This window comes from Euprymna scolopes, chromosome 1 (assembly GCF_053919585.1).
Source record: "Euprymna scolopes isolate OS-2025 chromosome 1, ASM5391958v1, whole genome shotgun sequence".
Classification (NCBI taxonomy): Eukaryota; Metazoa; Mollusca; class Cephalopoda; order Sepiida; family Sepiolidae; genus Euprymna; species Euprymna scolopes.
The window spans coordinates 147,349,851-147,377,798 of NC_136482.1; the positions used below are offsets into that span (position 1 = coordinate 147,349,851).

General features: G+C 33.5%; 1 protein-coding gene across 4 annotated transcripts in view; it reads left to right on the forward strand.

Annotated features, from left to right (window-relative positions):
• The window catches only part of LOC145276491 (D-aspartate oxidase-like), a 221,282-nt gene that overhangs the window by 86,388 nt on the left and 106,946 nt on the right, over window positions 1-27,948 (forward strand). The window contains exon 1 of one of the 4 annotated variants that reach the window (XM_080127744.1): window positions 3,809-3,905. The exons of the other annotated variants lie outside the window; for them this stretch is intronic. The gene's annotated coding sequence lies outside the window, so the exon portion shown is untranslated. Of the gene's footprint in view, window positions 1-3,808; window positions 3,906-27,948 lie in introns of those variants that run through there. 4 annotated transcript variants of the gene reach the window in all.

Sequence of the window (27,948 nt, forward strand, 5' to 3'; positions counted from 1 at the left end):
TGTGAGAGAAGGAGAGAACAATTCTAAACCTATTTATTCAACAAATTTTTTATCTACAGATTTGAAACTTTGTATATAGGGTATTCAGACATATGGAAATATATCTAGCATAATCTATCTATTTTATCTATAAAAGTGAGAATGCGTGTGTGTGAGATAGCGAGAGAGAGAGAGAGAAAAAGAGAGAGATAAAAATTCTCAACCTATACATTCAACAAATTTTTTATCCACAGATTTGAACATTTGTATATAGGGTGTTCAGACATATAGAAATATATCTAGCATAATCTATCTATTATATGTATAAAAGTGAGAATGTGTGTGTGTGTGAGAGAGAGGACAATTGTCAACCTATGTATACAACAAATTTTTTATCTACAGATTTCAAAATTTGTATATTGGGCATTCAGACATATTTTAATATATCTGGCATAATCTGTCTATTATATCTATAAAAGTGAGAATGTGTGTGATAGAGAGAGAGAGAACAATTCTCAACCTATATACTCAACAAATTTTTTATCTACAGATTTGAAAATTTGTATATAGGGTATTCAGACATATGGAAATATATCTAGCATAATCTATTATATCTATAAAAGTGAGAATGTGTGTGTGTGTGTGAGAGAGAGAGAGAGAGAGAGAGAGAGAGAACAATTCTCAACCCATATACTCAACAAATTCTTTATCTACAGATTTTAAAATGTGTATATAGAGTATTCATACAAATAGAAATATATCTAGGATAATCTTTCTATTATATCTATAAAAGTGAGAATGTGTGTGTGTGTGAGCGAGAGAGAGAGAGAGAGAGAGAGAGAACAGTTCTCAACCGATACATTCAACAAATTTTTATATATAGGGTATTCAGAAATATCGAAATATATCTAGCATAATCTATTATATCTTTAAAAGTTAGAATGTGTGTGTGTGAGAGATAGAGAGAACAATTCTCAACCTATGCACTCTACAAATTTTTTATCTACAAATTAGAAAATTTGTATATAGGGTATTCACACATATGGAAATATATCTAGCATAATCTATCTATTATATCTATAAAAGTTAGAATGTGTGTGTGAGGTAGCCAGAGAGAGAGAGAGAGAGAGTAAGAACAATTTTCAACCTATATATTCAACAAATATTTGATCTACAGATTAGAAAATTTGTATATAGGGTATTCAGACATATGGAAATATATCTAGCATAATCTATCTATTATATCTCTAAAATTGAGAATGTGTGTGTGAGAGAGAGAGAACAATTTTCAACCTATATACTCAACAAATTTTTTTATCTACAGATTTGAAAATTTGTATATAGGGTATTCAGACATATGGAAATATATCTAGAGTAATCTATCTATTATATCTATAAAAGTGAGAATGCGTGTGTGTGTGAGAGAGAGCGACACAGAACAATTCTCAACCTATATATTCAACAAATTTTTTATGTACAGATCTGAAATATCACATTTGTATAGAAGTAGAAATCTTGATACCTACTCTGATACCTAATAAAAGAAAGGACACTCTTTAGGGCGGATTTTGATTATAACAAGTCACTAATTAGAAATTATAATAAACATTCTAATAATTTAAGAATTTTACCAAAATAAAATTGCATGGTAATCACCCAATTTCTGCCACAAAATTTTGATTGGCAGAACTCATAAACATAAAATATATATTTTCTAATTTCATCTTTTTTTTTTCTTTTTACATAATCTGGTTTGATGTTTTCCCAAATATTCAAATCACTATATTTTGCTGCTTAATATCAAATACAGCAACTGAGTTATTTTTATGCATCAAACAATTACATTTTCTCATTCATCCAAACTAATCACTGAACATCAATTTCATATTTTCTTCACTAAAATATTACTGTGCTTGATGTCATCAAGTGGAGCGGATCATTTTTTTTTCATTTGTTCACACATTTTTCCAATTTATATATATTTTGTTAAAGATTCTTAGCCTATGTCATTGCATACCAATCTGTTTATTAAAAGTTAAGGTTCACTGTAAACACATATGTTACACCAAAATAAAAACGCTTCAGATAATGTCTTGATATTCAATTCAGTTTCTCACATGACATCTTATGAAGTTAGTAGAAATGTTACAGACTTTTGAATCTCAAACACTTTCAATACTGTGCACTGATATTTTCTTTTTTGCAATATAAGCACATTCATGATTTTTTTTACAAACGTTAAAAACTTTCACATTGTGTAGCAATATACTGAAACAATTATAAAAATATTTGTTTTTATTTTGAATGATGCAGGGCATCTGAAGAGAGATTTTTCTAACAAAATGAAAGTATAATTTTTAGCAATAGGTATCTAGGAAAAGGCCACTACATATGTTATAAGTTCCAAATTTCCACAACCTGGCAAATACTGGTACATGCTAGCAAATTTAGATTTGCAATTACAAAATATGATTCTAATTTTTTCCTTTGCTCTTTATTCTAACACTACACTAAGTTTACTGTGTTATTTCGCTACAGTTGATATTGTGTAGAACAATAAGAAAATCATAGTGAACAATGCATTCAACAAAATTTCACACACATTTCTAGATACCTATATCTAATAAGTTCAAAAGAAAGGACACACTTAGGGAGGTATTTTGGTGGTCAAGTCACTAAAAAGAGATTAGCTGGTTTCCCGGCATAGCCCAGGATATAATAAAGATTGACTGAAATACATGTTCTAGCGGGTTTCTAGGCGTTGCCAGGGATGTAATATAGACACATTATGTTGTATATTACCTGTTCTCTTCTCCCTAAGGTAAAACAATTTCATATACATGCTGTAAATTACCTATGCTAGGGATAAAACATGAACAATACCAGTCCTAGGGTAGATAAAACAAATAATACATAGAGATGAAAGATTCCTCTCCCCTAAGAATCAAACATATGTTCAATATCTGCTTTTGTTTTTTCATTGTTTATACGGTCCCGAGCAACGCCGGGTAGCCCTGCTAGTCTTCTATATATATAAATCCCAAATGTCTGTGAGTTTGTATGTTTGTATGTAACGCTAAAACTTTTGAAACACACAACCAGACTTGATAAATTTGGTATCATATCGAAGCCCCGTGTCCCGGATGACAAATATCGAAATTTCACGTCAAACGGACGAGGAGAAAGGGGTAAAAGTATCAGTTATCTCCAAGGGGGTCCCAAAAAAAACTGTCATTGTAATGCTTTTTATTACGTAATTCTTGAATGATCCAATGTAATTAATACGTAAAAAAAAAAAAGCTTAGTCATGTCACATGACGTGACGTCAACGTCCACTAATGGCGAACAATTGTTAATAAAAAAATCTTTCTCCGATACTTTTGCATTTTTCTCTTCGGCTCAGTTATATCTTTTTTTTTACTTTATGCCAATGTTTCCATCGTTATTACCTGGTTAAAAATATTATTTATACAAGAGTTTTAACGAAAAATGTCAGGAAAAAAAGTACGGGATTAAAAAAATTCACCTTTCAAAATATTAGACGATTATAAAAATATCGTAATATTTATGTAATGTAAAATAATTAGCCATTTTGTATATTACCACGTGACCTCATACCTCTTAAGCTGGAAGGGGGGGGAGTAAAACCAACACCGTCTCTCTCTCTCACACTTACTCTCTCTCTCTCACTTTCTCTATCACCCTCTTTCTATTTTTCTATTCGTTTAAAAACGCTTAGTCATGTCACGTGACGTGACGTCACGGTTTGGTTATTATGGAAACACTTACTTTTTGTGCTGCTTCGAAAAGGAACAAAATTCATCATACACCGCTTCCTCTTCCCTCCCTCCCTCCCTCTCTCTCTCTCTCTCTCTCTCTCTCACACACACACACACACACTTTCTTCGGTGTGTTTTTGTTGTTACGTACGTATTTTTTTATATTTTTATCTCAGTAATTTTTATTATATTTAATAGCATTTTCTTTTTTTTTTTTTCATGGGAAATTATTTTTCTATTCGTTTTAAGAAAATGCTATTAAAAAATAAAAATGCGATAAATTCTGGCAACAGTTATTTATTTATGCTATTCGCAGCCGGCCGGAAGAAACGCGCATAGACATTTTGTAAACATTGTTTTTAAAAAATAAAAAATAATACTTCTATTATGTTTTAAACGACTGTAATAGTTTATTTTGGAAGTATAAAAAAAAGTCCATTAATTTGAACTTAAAGCCTGTTTGAATAAAACTTATATAAAAAAAAACCGTCACTTCCGGCAAATGGCTATGTAAACAACTGGTGGCATTTTTCGAATACATCGGTAAACACTGTATGTTTTTCGAGCTGAATAAATATGTTACAGTGATTAAAAACACAAAAAATATATCCAGTTGGATAGAAAAGTAACTTATCTTGCCTTTCCTAACATTTATTTGTTATATATTTGTCTTTTGACCGTCCACTAATGGCGAGTTTTTTTTTTTTTTTAAATAAAACTAATTTTAAAATTTCGATGTTAGAAAAACAGTCCATCACATGTCAATATAAAAATTCTCTTTTTGTTTGATAAAAAGAATAAACAGTTAATAGATACAACAAAAAAGTCCATTAAGTTCAACAAACTAAACTCTTTTATTTATAATAAAACTCTTCGACAGTTTAAATGCTTTCAAAATCCTATGTAAGTATATCGTTTTTACTGTACACAGATTCGAAAAAGTTGTCATCAAACAAATATATGAATATGACAGAGTTGAATAAATATGTTACATTGATTAAAAACACTTCTTATTAGCATTTTCTTTTTATATGACAACGTTAATGTTCATGAATCTCTCTTTTAATCATTTTTATCGACTATCAGCCAAATAACCGGGGTCTAAAATTTGGGAAATTATTTTTCTATATTTTTCTATTCATTTAAAGAATATGCTATTAAAAAAAAAAAGTCGATAAAAGTTAGACATAAACAGTAAAAAAATAGAAGATATTATTATTAAATAACAATAATTATTAAAAATAAATATTAACATTTACAATAATAAAATGAGTTAGTATTAAAAATAATTATTAAAATAAAAATGAGTTTATTATTAAAAATAAATATTAATATTCAAATAAAATTGTTTTTATTATTAAAAATAAATATTAATATTTAAAGTAGAATAAAATGTGTTTATTATTATAAATAAATATTAATATTTAAAATAATATGTGTTTATTATTAAAAATAAATATTAATATTTAAAATAATATAATGTGTTTATTATTACAAATAAATATTAATATTAAAATAAAATGTGTTTATTATTAAAAATAAATATTAAGGAAGGTCAACAGGTGGAGGAAAAATAGTCAATGCAGGTCATACCACCTGACCAGCTAAAATCGCCTTTTTATATAAGGCAGACAGTCAGACTATTTGCCTTGAGGGCGGGCTAAGCCCTCCTACCCCCCCCCCCACCCCAAAGCTGAGAGCTGGGAAAACTTCTCTCAGAAGGGGTATGGGAGGACAGGGAGACCTTCCCTCTTTCAACTAAGAGATAGATATCCTTTTGTATGGTTGATTGACCCCCCCCCCCTGTCGGTTCTGCTTACTCCATTCCGAAAGAGATCAACCTTACACAAAAAAAAAAAAAAATATGGGGACAGGGAAGCCTTCCCGGGCCCCCTTTCTGGGAGGAGAAGTTCCCCGGCTCCTACCTTTTTGGGAGTGCTCAGCCCGTCCTCCAGTCAACCACAATATTTGAAGAATAAAGATATTTTTGTTTTTGTGTTTTAGGTGGTGAAGGTGATCTGGGGAGTGTTTTTTTTTTTTCACAAAAAAGGTACTTTTTACGAATGGGTATCCAAGAAAATTACAGTATTTTGTCAGAAATTAAGATTTTCATTGACCACTCTCAATACTATCAGAAATGAACAAAGTTAATTAAACAGTCTACACAATATAAACTAACTGTTTTGTTGGCTTTTTATTCTAACTCCAAACTAACCCATAACTACATTTTTCTTTTATTTTGCAAATTTGATTTCCTTTAGTTTATATTGTGTAGCTGAATCAGAAATTGATTTATCTTTTGTCATTTGTAGTTAACATGCTATCAGCGCAATTACTACAGTGTAATCACACATGATCTACCAAAATAAAAACACTTCAGATAAAGTCTTATATAGAATTCAGTTCCTTACATGACATCTGATGAAGTCAGTACAAACGTTACAAACTAATACTTGAAAAACAATTTGACATTTACTGTACTACAATATCACATTTGTATAGAAGTAGAAATCTGGATACCTATTCTGATACCTAATAAAAGAAAGGACACTCTTTGGGGCGGATTTTGATGATAACAAGTCACTAATTAGAAATTATAATAAACATTGAAATAATTTAAGAATTTTACCAAAATAAAATTACTTGGTAATCACCCAATTTCTGCCACAAAATTTTCATTGGCAAAACTCATAAGCATAAAATATATATTTTCTAATTTCATCTTTTTTTTTTTACATAATCTGGTTTGATGTTTTCCTAAATATTCAAATCACTATATTTTGCTGCTTAATATTAAATACAGCAAATGAGTTATTTTTATGCATCAAACAATTACATTTTCTCATTCATCCAAACTAATCACTGAACATCAATTTCATATTGTCTTCACTAAAATATTACTGTGCTTGATGTCATCAAGTAGAGCGGATCATTTTTTTTTACATTTGTTTACACATTTTTTACAAATGTTTTTGAGAGTCCATACAAAGTTATAAGTGTTCAACATTTTTTTTCATTTGAATATATTTTGTCTAAGATTCTTAGCCTATGTCATTGCATACCAATTTGTTTCTTGAAAGTTAAGTTCACTGTAAAAACATCTGATACACCAAAATCCCTGATACCTGTTTCTTATAAGCGCCAAATAACTATCACTATTTCGATTTGTGTTTCATGAGAACAATTCAATATTGATACATTATAAGAAACATTTCCAGTGCTTTTCTCTTTTTAGCAATAGTTGGTTGATAATTAGAGGACACAACTAACCCTATACTATGCTTTACTTTGTTTTGTATATATATTTTGTATTGTGTGGAATTAACAAAGATTCATATGCAGGAATCTGTTGATACATTCCAAGAATCCCAATGCGACCAACAAACTTGAAAGACTACAATTTCTTTTTACTATGACCAATAAGAAAGCTCAAGGACTAAGTTGTTGGACTCATCCTGATCACCATTTTAAATTATTGTTAACAGTAAGTTTAACATTTTAAGTACAGAATAATATTCCTTTTGATATTTATAAATTACTATTTTCTGTGACAGATGTTACTTTTTCAATATTGATTGTACCCTCTTTTGTGTTTTTAAATTTTGCATACAATAATATTAAGCACACCATACCAAGACCACTATTTGAGCATCTAATAAACTGCCTACCAAGACCAATGTTTTCAAGTGACAATGGAGAGTATTCATGTTATGTTTCACATTTTTATGTTTTAAAATATTTTGCTGCTTAATATTCAGCAGATGTTTACTTTGTTTTGTGTATATACTTTATATTAGGTAGAATAAACAAAACTTAATTTCGCTACCATCATTATTTGTAGTGACATGCACTGTTAACATAAATAAAATCACTGGTGACAATCCCTGATACCTGTTTCGTATAAGCACCAAATAACTATGATAATGTGTTATTGTTGATACATTATAATAAACATTTCCATTGACTGGTCGTTTGCTTAGCTTAGGTTTACATCATTTTTTCACAATGTTTCTCTACTTGCTTTCAGCATGAGAGCAGATCATATTCTGCACATGTTTCATGCATATCACAAAAACTTATAATATTTGATCAACATTTGACTAACAATTTTACAAAAAAGACCTACCACCTTAAGGGGGGTAAAGGTAAGGCTCCCCACATAACCATAAAAGAAAGCCGCCCCCCCCCCCCCATACAGTGGGAAAGAGCTCCCTTCCCATTCTGGGGCAGAGAAGGGGCAAGGAAAACTCTTAAACATAAATGGTCAACGGAGGGTATACACCCTGGGAAACTAAAAGTCTATATGGAATCTGCATAAATTAAAATATCCTGTTTAAGCGTATTGTATGACAGGGAGGGAAGGTCAACAGGTGGAAGAAAAATGGTCTACGCAGAGCATACCGCCTGACAAGCTAAAATCGCCTTTTTATATACGGCAGACAATCAGACTCTGATTGCCTGGACGGCGGGCTGAGCAATGAATGTGGAAGCCGGGGAACTTCTCTCAGAAGGAGGATGGGAGGCCCAGGGAGCCTTCGCTCTCCTCCTAAGAGAGGGATATCCTCTTACTCCCTTTGGAAAGAGATCAACCTTACACAAAACAAAAAATATGGGAAGAGAAGCCTTCCCGGGCCCCCCTCCCCCTTCTGGGAGGAGAAGTTCCCTGGCTCCAACGTTTTTTTTTTGGGGGGGGGGCCTAAGCCTGTCCTCCAGGCAACCAAATGAAAAAGAAATTTACCCATCCCACCTTTGTAGGAAGTGTGCTCAGCCCACCTTCTGAGCCACTGTGAAAGTGTCCTTCCACCAAAAGGGAAGGGAACGAGGAAGGAAAAGTCTCTGAGAATCTTCATGCAATTTCTTTGACAAAGAAACTGTTTTCACTTGATTCCACACAAAATTTTTATTGCTTTTTCATCTATTGTCTTATATTAGGATTTCTTTATGCATGTTATTTTATTTAAGAGTACTAAATAGCTTTTCAGTTTCTTGAGACTCTTTCAACTGTCTGGATTCTGCAGCAACGTTGTGGAGTGATATGTAAAACATAAATTGGTACTTTATAACAATAGGTATGTAGAATTCTAACTCGCCAGTGTTGATCGTTTCAATTATTTACAAATTCACCAGGTCCTGGATATGACCATAAACTGTATCCAAACATGGGGCTTTGTGAAGTGTGAAGCCACCATTTAATTGCTATTGCTACCAGGTCCACTCTGATCTGGAGTAGTAGTACCTGTTAGGGTCCCAATTATGAGTTAAATAGAAACCAACATTAAATAAACAAATATATTCTAGGAAAAAAAAATGTCACTAGATTGGGCATGATATAGTGTTGATATGTCATAAAACAAAATGAACCAACAAATTCACCAATCGACACAATATCAACAAATGTATCTTTCTTTTCCTTATTCTGTGCTTATTTCTTGGTACTAAGCTTATCATTAACTAACCCTGACATTTCTTTTACTTTGTTTTGTGTATATATTTTATTTTGTGTAGAATAACCAAAAAGACATTTAGCTACCACATTTGCAGCGAAATGTTAGCATACATAAAATCACTGGTGACAACCCATGATGTTTTTTCTTATGAACACGAAATAACCAACACGCTTTCCATTGGTTTTTCATGATAACAATTTAATATTGATAAATTATAATAAACATGTCCATTACTTTTCTTTTTTTATCAATAAATATACTTGGTTGATAATTAGAGAACACAATGTTTATTGTAATAAAACTTGTGATCTATAACATCCAATTCTAAAAATTAAACTTTCCTTTCTCAATTGAAACAAACAACATACCCCACACTATGTTCCTAAAAATGAGGATTTTACTATTGCGTTTACATAATTTTTTAGCTATGTTTCTCTTACTTTCAGCATGAGATCATTTTCTACACGTGTTTCATGCATACCACACAAACATTTTACCTCTGACATTTTTAATTTTTTTCCAATTTCCTTTCACCATGAACATTATCATTAGTACAGTTTTCATTTAAAATGAAGCTGTACATGGTTACTATTACTTGGAAAGCAGATCTAAAAAAAAAAAAAAAATATCTGTTTTCACTTTGAAAATTTGCGATTTATAGATCTCGGATTTGGCCCTTCTTCACCTTTTATCTTACATTTGTAAATATTGTATATATAAACTTTTTTCTTATTTCTCCAATGTTATTTCATTCATGCAATTTCATAATCCACCAACATTGTATAAGATTCAATTCCATTTGACACTTGAAAACAACTTTTTATATAGTAAACAGCATTTATTTCTTTTCAGACATATTCTTATTTTATTTTATTTCCAGTACTATGTTTTATTTCATTTTGTGGACACTCATTTAACTCTCTGGGATGCTGCAGGGAACATGTAAAGTGATATATCAAACAAGAAGTGGTACTTTATGACAATAGGTATCTAGGATTTACACATACCAGTGTTGATAGTTTGAAATATTTACAGACTAACATTTTACACAATATAAACACATGTACCTTTATTTTATTTTCCTTTGCTTATTTCTCGAACCTAAACTTATCATTAACTAACCCGTAACTTTGTTTACTTTGTTTTGCGTATATATTTTATATTGGGTAGAATTAACAAAACTTAATTTCGCTACCATCATTAGTTTTAGTGACATGCACTGTTAACATCAATAAAATCACTGGTGACAATACTTGATACCTGTTTCGTATAAGCACCAAATAACTATCACTATTTCGATTTGCTTTTTCATGATAATATGTTCATCTTGATACATTATAATAAACATTTCCATTCAATGGTCGTTTGCTTAGCTTAGCTTTACATCATTTTTTCACAATGTTTCTCTACTTGCTTTCAGCATGAGAGCAGATCATATTCTAAACGTTTCATGCATATCACACAAACTTATAATATTTGATCAACATTTGACTAACAATTTTTTGCCAATTTCCTTCAACATTCTCATTACCATTACTACAGTTTACATTTTGTCGTTAAAATGAAGCTGTACATGTTTCCTATTACTTGGAAACCAGATTTGTAAAAATCCCATTTTTTTTTTCACTCTGAGAATTTTCATTATATTTCTTTGACAAACGATTTATTTTCAATGAACTTCAGCACATGATTGTTACTGCTTTTTCCCCTTTTGTCTTATATTTGTTTTTCTTCATGCCAAATATTTTATATATCAATTTTTTGCTAATTTCTTAAATTTTATTTCTTTAATTCTTAGTCCACCAATATAGTATAAGTTTCAATTGCATTGAACGCAATGTTTTAGATAGTAAACATCAGCATATTTCACTTTTCAAGCACTTTTTCATTTTATTTCAAATACTATGTTTTATTTCATTTTGTTGACACTCATTTACCTCTCTGGGGTGCTACAAGGAACATGTAGATTGATATACCAAACATGAATTGGTGCTTTATAACAATAGGTATCTATAATTTTGCTTAATTCTCTAACCTAAACTTATCATTAACTAACCGTAAATTATGTTTTAGTTTTGTGTATATATTTTATATTGTGAAGAATAAACAAAAATTCATTTCACCACCACATTTGCACTGTTAGCATACACAAATATCACTGGTTACAATCATTGGTAGCTGTTTTTTAAAAACACCAAATAACATTCACGCTTTCCATTGGTTTTTCATGATAACAATTTAATATTGATAAATTATAATAAACATGTCCATTACATTCTCTTTTTATCAATAAATATACTTGGTTGATAATTAAAGAACACAATGTTTATTGTAATAAAACTTGTGATCTATAACATCGAATTGTATAAATTAAAGTTTCCTTTCTCAATTGAAACAAACAACATATCCCACACTAAAAATGAGGATTTTACTATTGCCTTTTAGATCATTTTTTAACAATGTTTCTCTTCTTACTTTCAGCATCAGAAAATATAATTTTCTACACGTGTTTCATGCATACCACACAAACGTATATGTGACCAACATTTTACCTCTGATACATTTTTTTCCAATTTCCTTTCACCATTGTCATTATCATTAGTACAGTTTTCGTTTTGTCTTTAAAATGAAGTTGTACATGTTTCTTAATACTTCGAAACCAAATATATCAAAAAATAATTTTTTTCACTTACAAAATTTTCATGATATTTCTTTGACAATCATATTTGTTTATAATTGAATTCAGCATATGATTCTTACTGCTTTATCACCTTTTATCTTATATTTCTTTTTCTTCATGCCAAATATTTTAAATATCAAATTTTTGCTCATTTCTTAAATTGAATTAAAAAAATGGATTTTTTTATTCCACCAATATTGTATAAGGCTCAATTCCATTGAACACAGTGTTTTATATAGTAAACATCAGCATTTGTTTCTATTTTATTTCAAATACTGTTTCATTTCACTTTCTCGATAATCATTTACATCTTTGGGGTGCAACAGGGAACATGTAGAGTGATATATCAAACATGAATTGAAACTTTATAACAATAGGTATCTAGAATTTCCACATACCAGTGTGGATAGTTTTAAACTAACCCTATACTTTGCTTTACATATATATTTTGTATTGTGTGGAATTAACAAAGAGTCATATGCAGGAATCTGTTGATACATTCCAAGAATCCCAATGCGACCAACAAACTTGAAAGACTACAATTTCTTTTTACTATGACCAATAAGAAAGCTCAAGGACTAAGTTGTTGGACTCATCCTGATCACCATTTTAAATTATTGTTAACAGTAAGTTTAACATTTTAAGTACAGAATAATATTTCTTTTGATATTTATAAATTACTATTTTCTGTGACAGATGTTACTTTTTCAATATTGATTGTACCCTCTTTTGTGTTTTTACATTTTGCATACAATAATATTAAGCACACCATACCAAGACCACTATTTGAGCATCTAATAAACTGCCTACCAAGACCAATGTTTTCAAGTGACAATGGAGAGTATTCATGTTATGTTTCACACTTTTATGTTTTGAAATATTTTGCTGCTTAATATCAAATTCAGCAGATGAGTTCTTTCTTATGCATCAAACAATTACATTTTCTGATATTCATTCAAACTAATTATTGAAAATCAATTTCATATTTTCTTTACTAAAATAATACTATGCTTGATTTCATCAAGTGGTGCGAATCTGTTTTTTACACTAACAATGTGCACATTTTTTGAAGAATAAAGTTGTTTTTTTTTAAGGTGGTGAAGGTGATCCGGGGAGTGTTTTTTTTTTTTTTTTTTTCCAAAAAAGGTACTTTTTACGAATGCGTATCCAAGAAACATTCAGTATTTTGTCAGAAATTAAGATTTTCATTGACGACTCTCAATACTATCAGAAATGACCAATCTACACAATACAAACTAACTGTTTTGTTGGCTTTTTATTCTAACTCCAAACTAACCCATAACTACATATTGCTTTTATTTTGCAAATTTGATTTCCTTTAGTTTATATTGTGTAGCTGAATCAGAAATTGATTTAACTTTTGTCATTTGTAATTAACATGCTTTCAGCGCAATTACTACAGTGTAATCACACATGATATACCAAAATAAAAACACTTCAGATAAAGTCTTCTTACATAGAATTCAGTTTCTTACATGACATCTGATGAAGTCAGTACAAACGTTACAAACTAATACTTGAAAAACAATTTGACATTTACTGTACTACAATATCATATTTGTATAGAAGTAGAAATCTGGATACCTATTCTGATACCTAATAAAAGAAAGGACACTCTTTGGGGCGGATTTTGATGATAACAAGTCACTAATAAGAAATTATAATAAACATTGAAATAATTTAAGAATTTTACCAAAATAAAATTGCATGGTAATCACCCAATTTCTGCCACAAAATTTTAATTGGCAAAACTCATAAACAGAAAATATATATTTTCTAATTTCATCTTTTTTTTTTACATAATCTGATTTGATGTTTTCCTAAATATTCAAATCACTATTTTTTTGCTGCTTAATATCAAATACAGCAAATGAGTTATTTTTTATGCATCAAACAATTACATTTTCTCATTCATCCAAACTAATCACTGAACATCAATTTCATATTTTCTTCACTAAAATATTACTGTGCTTGATGTCATCAAGTAGAGCGGATCATTTTTTTTTCATTTGTTCACACATTTTTCCAATTTATATATATTTTGTCTAAGATTCCTAGCCTATGTCATTGCATACCAATCTGTTTATTAAAAGTTAAGGTTCACTGTAAACACATACGTTACACCAAAATAAAAACGCTTCAGATAATGTCTTGATATTCAATTAAGTTTCTCACATGACATCTTATGAAGTTAGTAGAAATGTTACAGACTTTTGAATCTCAAACACTTTCAATACTGTGCACTGATATTTTCTTTTTTGGAATATAAGCACATTCATGATTTTTTTTACAAACGCCAACAAATGTCACATTTTGTAGCAATGTACTGAAACAATTATAAAAATAGGTATCTAGGAAAAGGCCACTACATATGTTATAAATTCCAAATTTCCACAACCTGGCAAATACTGGTACACGCTAGCAAATTTAGATTTGTAATTACAGAATATGATTCTAATTTTTTCCTTTGCTCTTTATTCTAACACTACACTAAGTTTACTGTTTTATTTCGCTACAGGTGATATTGTGTAGAACAATAAGAAAATCATAGTGAACAATGCATTCAACAAAATTTCACACACATTTCTAGATACCTATATCTAATAAGTTCAAAAGAAAGGACACACTTAGGGAGGTATTTTGGTGGTCAAGTCACTAAATAGAGATTAGCTGGTTTCCCGGCATAGCCCAAGATGTAATAAAGATTGACTGAAATACATGTTCTAGCTGGTTTCTAGGCGTTGCCAGGGATGTAATATAGACACATTATGTTGTATATTACCTGTTCTCTTCTCCCTAAGGTAAAACAATTTCATATACATGCTGTAAATTACCTACGCTAGGGATAAAACATGAACAATACCAGTCCTAGGGTAGATAAAACAAATAATACATAGAGATGAAAGATTCCTCTCCCCTAAGAATAAAACATATATTCAATATCTGCTTTTGTTTTTTCATTGTTTATACGGTCCCGAGCAACGCCGGGTAGCCCTGCTAGTTCATGTATAACGCGCATATCCAAGGGTTATGACAAATATGTATCCACTATTTGGCATTGAACAACGCAACCTGGTGAAATAAGTTTCATGAAAAACTAGCATGACCAACACGTTTTATTTATTTATTTATTTTTTTTTTTGCGTTCTTTTCCTCCTTCGCGGTACGGGTTCGAGCCTGCTTGCCTACTACCAATTTTTTTTTTTTTTTGCTCAACACGCACACAGACTAGTCTATAATATAAATCTCACCTGTCTGTTTGTATGTATGTATGTATGTATGTATGTATGTCTGCTTAAAACTTTCGACAGGGGTGACGGATTTTCAGGAGATTGGTATCGTTTTGAAACTCGACCCTTCGGACAACGAATATCGAAAAATTGGCTAAAAATATTAATTCCTTCACTCTCAACTGGGCACTTTTCTACAAGGAAGGGTCGCTTCTTTCGCCGATATTTTCGATTGACTAGCGTTAATTTAAATCTACGTTACTTCCGGTTTGGCGATGAGCGCAACAGCAAAGACGTCACGGTTTTTTGTTTTTTCTTCACGTTCATTTCCTCCTTCGCGGTATGGGTTCGAGCCTGCTTGCCTACTGCCAGTTTTCTTTTTGTGCTCGACGCACACCGCAAAACACCGAGGGGAAATCTAGTTTGCTTGAAGCATTGCTGGTAAATAAAATTTAAGATGGGTTACCGGTATGAGAAGTGGTGTGCAAAATGAACAAAAATAGACAAACAGGGGGAAATCTTGTAGAATAATGAAATACCGTACGTCTATTTATTTTTTAAAGTTGCATATAACATCAGATATAAAATCAGTAAATGAGAATTTACTGGGTTTGGGGACCGGAATAGTTGGTGTCTTTGATATTTCGGGATAACATCCCTTTGTCAAAAAGAAATAAGGTGTAAAAAAAACGATGGGTGTTTCAAAAGCATGTTATCCCGAAATATCAAAGATAGCAACCATCCATATGTAAAAAAAAAGGCACCCTTCTGGTGCACATTCCTTCAAAATGGTAATAAAACAGGTTTTCAAATGCATAAAATGTCTTTTCATGCTGAAGCAACAAATACAGTCAGAAGAAATCTTTAGTAAGTGTCGAAATAAATAAACAGATTTTACCAGGAATTAAAATAGAATTGAAAAAAACAATGTGTGTCCCTGCCAACCTTATTATTAAAATTTCCCTTTTCTGGCTTTCTCTGTGCCAAACTGCTGTACTAAATTCTCCGCGTCAATTTCTCGGCTTAGTTCATGTTCAATGTTTGTAACAGATAAGCCAGCCAGTCTTTCCTGAGATACAGAGTTCCGAAGAAAGTTTTTAGTTTCGATTTAGAGAAACTGCGCTCACAGGATGCCATTGTAACTGGCAATATGGCTACAGTTCTGATGACAACAGCTACGTTTGGTTATCAATGTATAAGTGTATGTTTCATTGTATAATTTAGACATTTCTGTAGCGAAAGATGTAATACACTTCTTACTGTCTATGAGGTTGAAGAAATTGGTAATCTCTCTTTTAAGTTTTTTTTTACATGGGGGTCACGACTTATCAAGGCCCGAAGGCCACTCAGGGATAAGGGTTATTGCGTGTACAGTAATAAATGAGGTAGTATTGTAGTAATCATTAGTATTGGGGGTTTTGATAGTGTCTTACTTAAGGGGGCGGTTTGTCAGGAGTTTGTTTATGTTGGACTTGAAGACGTCCAAGTTGTAGTCAGAACAGGCAAGCGGCAGAGAGTTCCACTGGCGTGCAGTTCTAAGAAAGAAGCTTTGCTCATGGAATCTACGTTTGGATTTAGCCACAGATAGAGAGTGGGGAACATTATTGACAGTAGTTTCAGCCAGACGGGTGTTTCTCGTGAAAGATTGGCGAAAGGGGACGAGGGATCGGAGCTCAGACGAGCACTGGCCATGGAAATAACGATAAAACAAAGACAGGCTTGCAACGTCTCTTCTGTGAGAGAGAGGTTGCAGGGAAGAGAAAAGCCACTAAGCCACGAAGTCTATTTTGTACTCTGTCAAGGCAGGATAGGCTGTTTTTAGCAGCTCCTGCCCAGATGTGGCAGCAGTACTCCATCCTTGGACGTACTTGGCTTTTATACAGATAGAGAATTGCATCAGTAGTGAGATATCTTCTGGAGCGGTAGAAGGATCCCACCATTTTCCCAGCGTCCCTGGCGACAGATTTGATGTATGAGTTCCATTTCATATCATCGCCCTCTTCAAGACTTTTGCCAAAGCAGCGCAGCATGACGGCGGCATGTTCGAGATTTTTCCAGCTTTCATTTTACTTGCGCCACACAAAACTCGTACAGTAGAACCCCGGACTACGGCATTAAAAATTAGTAACAAAATACCGTACAATATATACAGTGTAAACCGGATATAAGCGACTACTTATCCGGTCCCTACAACGCTCTTATATCCGGGTTACACTATATCCGGATTTCTGATATCCGGGTTGCCTCTACATTAACACAGGCTCTAATTTGGGACCATAGAAAATCTCTCTTATATTAATTTTTCTTGTATTCGGTTCTCTTATATCCGGGTTACGCTGTAATACACATGTATCTAATCAAATAACACTGTAAGGCGGGACAAATACCGTAACCAGGGTCCGGAAAAAAAAACATCGTATTCCACATCGTAACCTGAGAAAAAAAACGTATCCTAGAGCCACGGCATTCCGGGGTTCTTCTGTACTTGGATTTATAATCATTCATGTTTCCAAACCGTTCCTGATGATTTTGTGAAATTGCATCCATGTGTTGATAGAAAAACGCTTGTCCCACCAGTCTGATGATCTGACTCATCTGTCGACTCGGATCTGAAGAGATATTTTTCTCTTTCTTCTCCTTGGTTCTGCGAAGACACGATCCACTTCAAACTCATCAACCGCCTTTCTTGCTTTAACTTCAACTACTTCAAGTCCTTCATGCCTGTATTGCGATAGAAATGACGTGCTAGCCTCGACGTGAGAAATGTGGCCATACATATTGAAGGACTCTGTAGCACTTGATTTACAATGTTTATCTGAAACAGCAAGTTATACCAGGTAATCAACCAAACAACGTAACGCCAGCTCTTGGTTGCAGGAACGGCACGTAAAATGCAACTAGGGTTTCAATCGGCAATGTAAGATGTACATATGTATATGTGACCAAAGGTTCAGTTTCCCCTAAAAATTATCATGCAAGTCTCAATGGGGCAAGAGAGGGGCGAACAAACAAAATTGAGCCATAAAACGAAAAATGTATTTCATTTCAAGAAGAGATTCAAAAATAATAATGATAAAAAGCATTAAGAAATATACATGAATCAGCGACACTGTCCGATGGGGATGGAGAGGGTTTAGGAAGAGGAAGGGATATCAAACGTAAAACGCTTAGCTACTCTCCTTTTCTCTCAACTATGTCTATATTTCTTTCTCCCCATCTCTTTTCGGCTTCTGGGTATTCTTTTCTTACTTGCTCTTCTCTGTCCTTCTCTATCTTTTTCATTTTCCAGCTTTTTTCTTACCGCCCCTTTTTCAATTTCAATTTCAATCTTTTATTGCTATCATTTGAGGGTGATGGCAATGGTCCTGTTGTCATAACTCGGATCAGTCGAAAGCATAAGTTGTACAGCGGCGCATCTCTGATCTCTCTCGTTGAATATTGTGTCACTTTCATACATGATAGAAGGCTCTTATCGCCCCTGGGATTTGTATATAACTGGTCAGCTAATAGATGGTCTGCAAAAAAAAAAAAAAAAAAAAAAAATGGAAATCAAATTATGTCGTCTTTTCTAGGGCGACAATTTTATCGTTCCACCCTATACATGTTTTTATTTTATTCATAACTAGAAGATAAAATTGCATATTTTAAGAAATTAAATGACTACATATTCCCCGTGAAAAATATTTATTAAATGTTTTTTTTTTTTTCAGTTTCATTCACCGCTTTACGACGTTTTCTTCTCATAACGTATCTGCTGCGTTTATTAGCGGTAAAATCGAGGCTTATTTTCACACGTCCATTGATTTTGGCAGGACTTTGACGACATCCATGTGTAAGCTTATAGCAGAAAAGAATAACACAATTCATTCAAATATAAATAAAACAATAGATACATGTGTGCGTAAATATTTAACCGATAAACTCTTAAACTACTGGTCACATAACACTGAAATTAACAGGAAATAGTAATCATACACTAAGGATGATTTATAACGAGTAAAATCTTTGTTTGGATGGTTGAATAACGCGTATATATATATATATATATATATATATATGTAAGATTGAAATGCAAACTGTTCATTTCAACTTGCCAATATATTTCTTTCTTTTTGCGCATGCTCAAATTCAATTCATTTCTTCAATTCGTTTAATATCAAATCTTTCTTACATATCTCTCGATAGCTACATTGGTAGGGAACTCGACTGGACTGGTAACTGTTTTAGTTTCGATTCTAACTGACGGCACCCAAGTCATTTTTTAAAAACTCCTGAACTCAGTACAAATATTAGATATAATATATTTAATAGAGAATTGACTCTCTAATTATAAATACGAAATCTGCATGAATTAAAATATATTTAAGCGTATTTTATGACACAGCAAGGCAAGACCTCATAATAATTAATATTTAACCTTCGCTTTAAAATACCAAGTAAAAATATATCTGTAACAAAGAGTCGGTATCTTTAAAGTAAAATATGTAGTAGTTTTATAGTTATTGGTTGCGCAGCCTTGCTATGAGAACGACGAACAAGTGTCGGTGTGCAAGTTTAGGCTAATTTAATGATTGTTCACGTGACCATCGTTTAAATAGTCAGTGATCGGTTCCTAGCGTAAGTATATTATTCTGATTTTGATTGGTTGAAGTCCTATTTCAGTAACCAATCAAAATTAAATATTTTATAAAAATTATTTTGCTGCAATCTCATGAAATAGAGTTCCTCAAGTTAACAAAATGCAAAAAGTGCTCACCAACGGTTAAATTTGCAATTATTTGAAATATATAAAATGTATTTCGTTAGTTTTCATTTAAAATTAACCCAAAGTTAAGTTTAATACTAATTTCAAGGAAACCATTAATGTGTACCGTTATCAGGGAACCAAGCGTTCTATGCCTCAGTCGCAAAGCAGACAAAGAATAAAGAATTTCAACTCGCTTGTTTTGTGAACATCGACTTTTATTTCCTTATTCTCTCGTTACCACTGTGGCGTACCTCATGTGATCGTGCTCTCGAACGTCATCCACGTCTCTCTCGTGATCTCCAAAGGAATTCGCCCGATAAGTATCGATAATCGATAATCGAAAAAAAAATCCGGTAAAGAAGGAAATCTGATTTTGAACAAAGCTAATACTTTTATACAACCTAACATCAAAAGTGCACGTGAGAAGTTTTATCACTGCAGAAGCAGAAAGGCCTAGCCTATACAACCAACTGTAATATTTTTTTTATAAGATAGGGGCACATTCAATATGAATGTTTCTTTTTAGAGCATAATTGAACCATGATACTTGATTTTTCCGTTTTAAACTTCAGTCCATTACATATTAAAAAATAAGTAAGGATTAATGAGTGTACAGTGGTCAATGGGACAATGTCGTAATAATCGTTAGTAGTGGAAATTGTGTAAAATGGATTACTTAAGTGAACGGTTCATCAAGAATTTGTTTATGTTGGACTTATTTCCTTCTCTCTCTCTCTCTCTCTCTGTCTGTCTCTCTCTCTCTCTCTCTTTCTCGTTCTTTAGACGCTGTTGTCTGATCTACATAACTCATGTTTGAACATGCATTGCTTACTCCATATTTGAAATCCTTGGGTTAAGACTACTAAATGTAACCGTTCGAAAATTCATAAACGCTAGCATATCTTTGAAGGTATCCTTCTTGCATAATTTAAAAAAAAAACAAAAAACAACAACAAAAAAAAACAAAACAATGAGCGACAAACGTTAACTGGGCAATGAATCACCCAAACACACACAAATTTTGCGCCAGCATCGACTGGAAGTACACCAAATAGCCGAAGGGTCAAGGAGAATGGAAAGACGGAGGAGGAAAAGCACTAACCAAACCTCCACTCGATGGGTGTAAAGATAACTGAAACCTTTGGGGAGGTTTATTGGCACCCAAATTCCAGTGAAAACCAGTGGTCGCTGCCAATGAGAAATCAATGGTAAACGGCTATTGTGATAACACAACTTCATTTGCAAAGGTTGTCGAAAGTAGTGGAAAGTTCTGATAATATGTGAAGACGTATTGTCACTAAAACTCCAGGGAACACCACGGGTTGTTCTCAGAGAGAAATCTTGGATGATAGTCCTTGTGAAACTTCTAATGAATAATAATAATAATAATAATAATAATAATAATAATGATGTCACGCATAATTCTGTTTGTCAATGCAAATTTAATGAAAATCTTCTAAAAATGAATGCAAAAATAACCAGACGGGGCAACTGCCGATATTTATTACTTGAGAAAAAAAAAGGGAATTCATTTTTATTCTTTTTTGGCAAAGACGGGCAGAATGCTTGCGTATGTGGGCAGGTGTGTACTAGAAAGGACTGTCACCCCCACCCCTCATCTTACCCTCATCCTCTACTGACCACCGACCTTGCATTTAACTCAAGACAGGAGCCCAAATAGGATGTTTAGCACACTCGTGACAGAAAACTCATTTAAAGAAACCAACGAAATGTGAGTTTACGTCCTTTTTTGTTAAAAAAAAAAAAAAGAAGCTAAGTGTTACTTCGAATTTATTTCAGAAAACAGTCTGTTTCGATATAAACGCATAATTCTGTTTGTCAATGCAAATTTAATGAAAATCCTCAAAAAATGAATGCAAAACAACCAGACGGGCGACTGGCGAATTATCTAGTTAAATGTTAGCTCGAACTTATAACAGAAACCAGTCCTTTTACCGATATAGACGTAGAAATTTGCCTCGTTTTGAACGAGGGAATTAAATACTACCACAGCGACGGGGAAAATTGCCTTCCTCTTTTCCCATCCAACATTTCCAGCGGCTAAGCAGTATTGTGTAAGGTAGACCTATCTTCAAACACCCTCTTTCAGAGCATTACTTCTGACTTTAAGTAGAATACTTAGTTGGAAATTTAAATTTTTATTTTTATTTTATTTATTTATTTATTTTATTTATTTATTTTTTGTTCATGTCCCATATGTATGTGTGATAGTGCACGATACCGCTTATATACATTGGAGCTTTACACTATCCCTGCGTCAGAACCACAAGTAAAATAATTCTGGGCTTGGTGCTGCCACAAACACCAAAATATGAAAAATGTCAATTACAAATTATCCAAACCATGGGACCAAGAAGAAAGATCCGGGTGTCATGATCGGCAGGTGCTCATTCGGTAGCCAGCATGGGGGACCCGGTCGTCATCCTGCGAATGTTGGCCAACTTTCTCGTTTCAGAAACTCAAATGACATGGACTCTGAACAGGTAAGTATGACCTCTAATTTCAGGGAACAAAATGATACCGAACAAACACAGCATAGCCATGATAGCCATCAAAATGAAAAAACAAAACGAAGAAAGAAATGGACAACAAAAGAGAATAGACTCGTAATGGAATGCTATTATAGAAGTCATCCTAAATATAGATATGGAGGTTACCGGAAACGAATGAAAGAACTATGGGACCTATCCAATGACTACCATACGACAGAACAAAGAATTGCGGACCAAGCAAGACTGATACTCAAGAAAGGTTGGCTCTCTAAACTAGAACTAACAGAAATACAGCGAAAAATAAATGATGAAACTGAACAAGAAGCATCCCCCAACGAAATCGCACGTAGAGAAACCCCGCAAGTTGAAGCCTCACAAGTAAAAACACCAAAGTCCGAGGACCAACAAAGAACGAAATCTACAAACGTGGAAACCGAGAACAATGAAACAGAACTAGCAGAGAATGAAGCAAATAAAATAATACAGCTGATGAATGAGGAAAAAACAAAGCTCCCATCGTTAAGGAACCAAGAGCAGAAAAAATTAAAAACAGAAACAAAGAAGGTTAACAAGCTCCTCCCACACATCACAACAAATACAACCACAAACTTAAACAACCTCATTTACGCAGGCGCCAAAAATAGCAAGTATGAATCTCAAATCAGAAAAACAACCGGGGACAAGCGGACTGACAAAACCTGGATGGGAAATAAGACTAGAAACTCAAATACGCAAACATAAAAAAGAAACCAAAATGATCAACAGAAAGAAAGCAATGTGGAGAAAACAGATATTGGAAATGTAACTGACAGGAAGAGGCTAAACAAGAAACATGAAGAACTGGACCAAAAAATAAAAGCAAAAGAAACGAGATTGAGACGATATAGATATAAATCTGAACAATGCAAACAGAACATTTGAAACTAATGAAAGCCAATTTTACCAAAATGTGAACGGAGGAAAAACAAAAACAGAACAACCAAATCCGACAGAAACAAAACTCTACTGATTGGTTGGTTGGTTGGTTGGTCGTTTTGTTTTACGGCATATCAACCCTTTTCAGGTTATTTAATGCTGAATCTGGTGATTTTGAAGAACGATTTTTAATATAGTATATTTGTTTTTTTAAGTTGTATTCTATTTAACCCATCGTTGGGATCCTAACAAGTGCTAACACTCCGGGTCAGAGTGGACCTGGGAGCAATGGCAATTAAAGGGTGGCTCCACACTCCCTGAGGCCTGCAAGCTGGGGCCTTCATCATTGGATATAGTTTAAGGTCATATCCAGGACCCAAAACTCTACTGGAGTAAAATATTGGAAGAGCGACGTGATCACAATAGAAATGCCGAATGGTTGAAAGACATGAAAGAAGACTTACAACAAATAGAAGAAGGAACAGTGAATAAAATCAGCAAAGAAACCATAAAGAAAACCATAGGAAAAATGGCAAATTGGAGAGCACCCGGGCACGACGGAATACATGCATACTGGTTCAAAAAATTCACAATCTTACACGAAAGACTAGCCCAAAACCTGAGATGTATACAAGAAGCAAGCGTACCAGACTGGATGACTACACTGCTTCAGAAGTACACGGAGAAAGGAACCGTCTCTAGTAACTATAGGCCAATCACGTGCTTACCAACTATGTGGAAGATACTGACAGCACAACTGAGGGAACAAATCTACCACTCCCTGAATGACCGTGGACTCATCCCCGAGGAGCAGAAAGGATGCCAAAAGAAAAAAGAGAAACACATGACCTGCTATATATAGATCAAAAGATCTTAAAGGAGGTAAAAAGGAGGAGAAAGAATTTAGCCATGGCATGGATCGACTACAAAAAAGCGTACAACAGGATCCCCCAAGCATGGATAATAGAATGCCTAAAAATGTATAAAATATCAAGCGGGATCACCAATGTAATAGAAAATGCAATGAAAACATGAAGACTGGAATTGACAGCTGATGGACAACACATAACAGAAATTAACATACAAAGAGGCATCTTCCAAGGAGACTCACTATCACCACTACTGTTAATCATAGCCATGATGCCCTTGAACAGTATTCTGAGAAAGTGCCAAGCGGGATACAAGTTTTCCAATACAGAGGAAAAAATGAACCACCTGATGTACATGGACGATCTGAAACTTTTTGCAAGGACCGAAAAGGAGTTAGAGACACTAATTAACGCTACCAGGATCTTCAGCCAAGATATCCAAATGGAATAACTGCAGCAAAAGATAACTCGATAAGAACCAACCATATTAAAGCAAGAATCGATAAAACACAAAAAAACAGCAAATGCAGACTCTGTGGACAAAGAGACGAAACGATAAACCATATAATAAGTGAATGCAGCAAACTGGCCCAAAAGGAATACAAAAACAGGCGTGACCAAATGGGGGAGGCGGTGCATTGGGAATTGTGCAAACAACTGCATTTTGAGCGTACAGACAACTGGTACAAGCATAAACCCGCAACAGCACTCGAAAACGAGAACCACAAAATCCTATGGGATATGGACATACGGACAGACAAACCCATTCAAGCAAGAAGACCAGATGTCGTAATAATTAACAAGAAAGAGAAATCCTGTCAAATCGTACATTTTGCTGTCCCAGCTGATCACAGGGTGAGTATGAAAGAACAGGAGAAACAAAGCAAATACACAGAGCTAGCCAGAGAGTTAAAAGGGATTTGGATGATGAAGAAAATCTAAATAGTACCAATAATAGTAGGAGCACTAGGAACAATTCAAAAAAACTTCGAAAAAAGAATGCCAAAAATTGGGATCAGAGGAATAACTGCAAAAGTACAACGCCTAACGATAATGAAAACGACTGAAATATTAAGGAAAACCCTTGAATGCGGAGAATAATACAAGAAGACAATATAACGAATAAGCGTTACAGGGAATGAAGAACACCGAAGCTGCATATCTACGTTCTACAACCCCATCATGCACCCCCCATAGTTTCACCACCGCTCATCCCAATAAAGAAGTGACACCAAAGAGCTGAGAAGGGTCAAGAAGGACTGAAAGACCAAGGAGAGAGCGCCAGCCAGACCTCGGTTGGACAAGCGCAAAGAGAACTGGGACTTTGGGGAGGCTTAGTGGCACTCAAATTCCAGTACAAACCAATGACCACTGCTGTTGCGATGATGCAAATTCATTTGCAAATGCTATCGAAGGAGGTGGAGAGAACTGGACGTCTTGGGAGACTTGTTGTCACTCAGCCTCCAGAGAACATCACAGGTTTCCAATCAGATCGTTTGTTGACTTGTGTGAAAGCTCCATGTGAGCCAGTAATAATAATAATAATAATAATAATAATAGCAATAATAATTGTAAGATACTCTCCCCCCTTTTTTATTAGTGTCACCATAAATGGGCACCACACCAAATAATGCAGGTCAAGGAAGATGGAAAGACTGAGGAGAGAAAGCACTAGCCAAACCTCCGCTGGCTTAGTGCAAAAAGGACTGGGACCTTTGGGAAGTTTATTGCCACCCAAATTCCAGTGAAGACCAATGGTCGCTGCCAACGAGAAATCAATGGTAAGCGGCTGTTGCGATAACGCAAATTCTTTTTGCAAAGGTTATCGAAAGAGGTAGATAGTACTGGAAGTCTGAGGAGTTTTGTTGTCACTCAGACTCCAGGGAACACCATAAGTTGTTCTCAAAGAGCAATTTCTGATGAAGAATTGTGTGAATACTCATAGTGAGTAAATATTAACTAGTGGGATCTGTGGAAATTCCACAGCAACAGTAGAAATAATTGTCGATTTTGTTTCAATAATAATTATAACTAATTAAAGATATTTTTTTTTATAGAATTAAGACATTTAACTTACGGGATCTATTATTATTTTTTTTTAATATACCATGACAGAAGTAAGTACGTTAAAGGTACTAATAAATTATTATGTATTTTACAACCATTTTTACATTACAATTTTAGGAACAGATTTTCTATGAGAAATCACCTCAAGGAGGTCATTAGTAAAGGATAATAATTGATTTTGAAAAAAAAATCTATTGAAACTGATATGACACGAAATTTGGAGAAATGTTCAAATATTTCTGACGTAAGTGTCGAATATAGTGTTATGTATTAGCCCTCCGGAAAACTCCTTGCTAATCGTCGATTATAAGATCGACTATTAATATTATTGATAGTTAGATGCTTATTTAAATAGGTTATTATTATGAAAGAACATTATTATGATTATTGTTACAAGGACAAATAATGTTTATAAGTTTTGGAATGCAGTCGAGATCTTAGAAATAAACAAATGAAAAGCTATGTCAAATACACAAGGAAAATATGTTTTCAAACCTAAGGATAAAAACAATAAATTTAGCCAGAGAAAATGTTACGGATAAATCACCTGTTAGGTCTTTGTATAGTCAAATGACATAATCTCAAAGGATTAGTTTTGATATAAACAGGAAAGTTAGAGTTGAAAGAGGGGGGTTAAAGAGGAAATATCAGATTGTCGAAACGTGACTTAGAAGTCGGAAGAAGACGTCGCTCTTATGACACTAAGAAACGACGTATTACCATATAGCCAAGATGTGAACAGAACGTTGTAATCTCTAAAGATGTCCAGCAGAAACCAGAGAATAAATGTTCGTATTATTTGGATTCTTCGGACTACTGTTCACATCTTGAATGTGATTTTCACAACGTTTCGGTCGATGTAACCTTCGACCTTCCTCAGGTGTATCTTGTCGAACTCGGGAATGTTTTTGCCGAACTCTGGAATTTGGACGGAATTTTGTGCGGAACCCTTTATTTACTTCATGGGGGCAGCATGATCTTGTTCCATCAGCCACGACTGGATAGAAGTCCTAAATAATTCGTAATTGTATTTTTCGGTCAACCACACTGAGGATTGAACCTTCAATCTTCAGGAGAATATCGCTTTTTACAATTGATTTTTTCCAGTACTCTAACCACTGCGCCACGGGTACAAAAGTGATGTTTTCCTGAAGGTTGAAGGTTGTTGTATATAAATATAACTATTGTGCCATGTTGTCTTTGAATAACCAGATATGTGTTTATTTGTCGTTTAAAATAAAATATTGTGCATGTACTGACCTGTTGAACATTCCACCATCACTCGACGTCTTAAATGTACAGACGGTCTATTATATAAACCGCTATGATATACACACTCTTCGTCATTCATCAAAGAACACGTCTCCCTCTCGTCGTCATGTACAAGCATTCGTTTGTCCAATTAACTGTCTCTCCACCCATTTGTAAATATATTGTCAATACGTCCACGTCATCATTTCGTGTCAGCATCACAGCATAAGTTTATAAGATTTGGCCTGCCACCGACAACGTAATAATCTGCATAATTGGCTGCAACAATTATAAACATACAGAATATATTCACCCGTTACGTACATAATATATACCTCTCCATGTCATACAACAGAACGAATACAATAATAATCATCTACTTTGTATGAATTAAGTTATTGATTTTGTTTTTGGCTAATCGATTTTATTTAATTGATATTGTCTCAAATT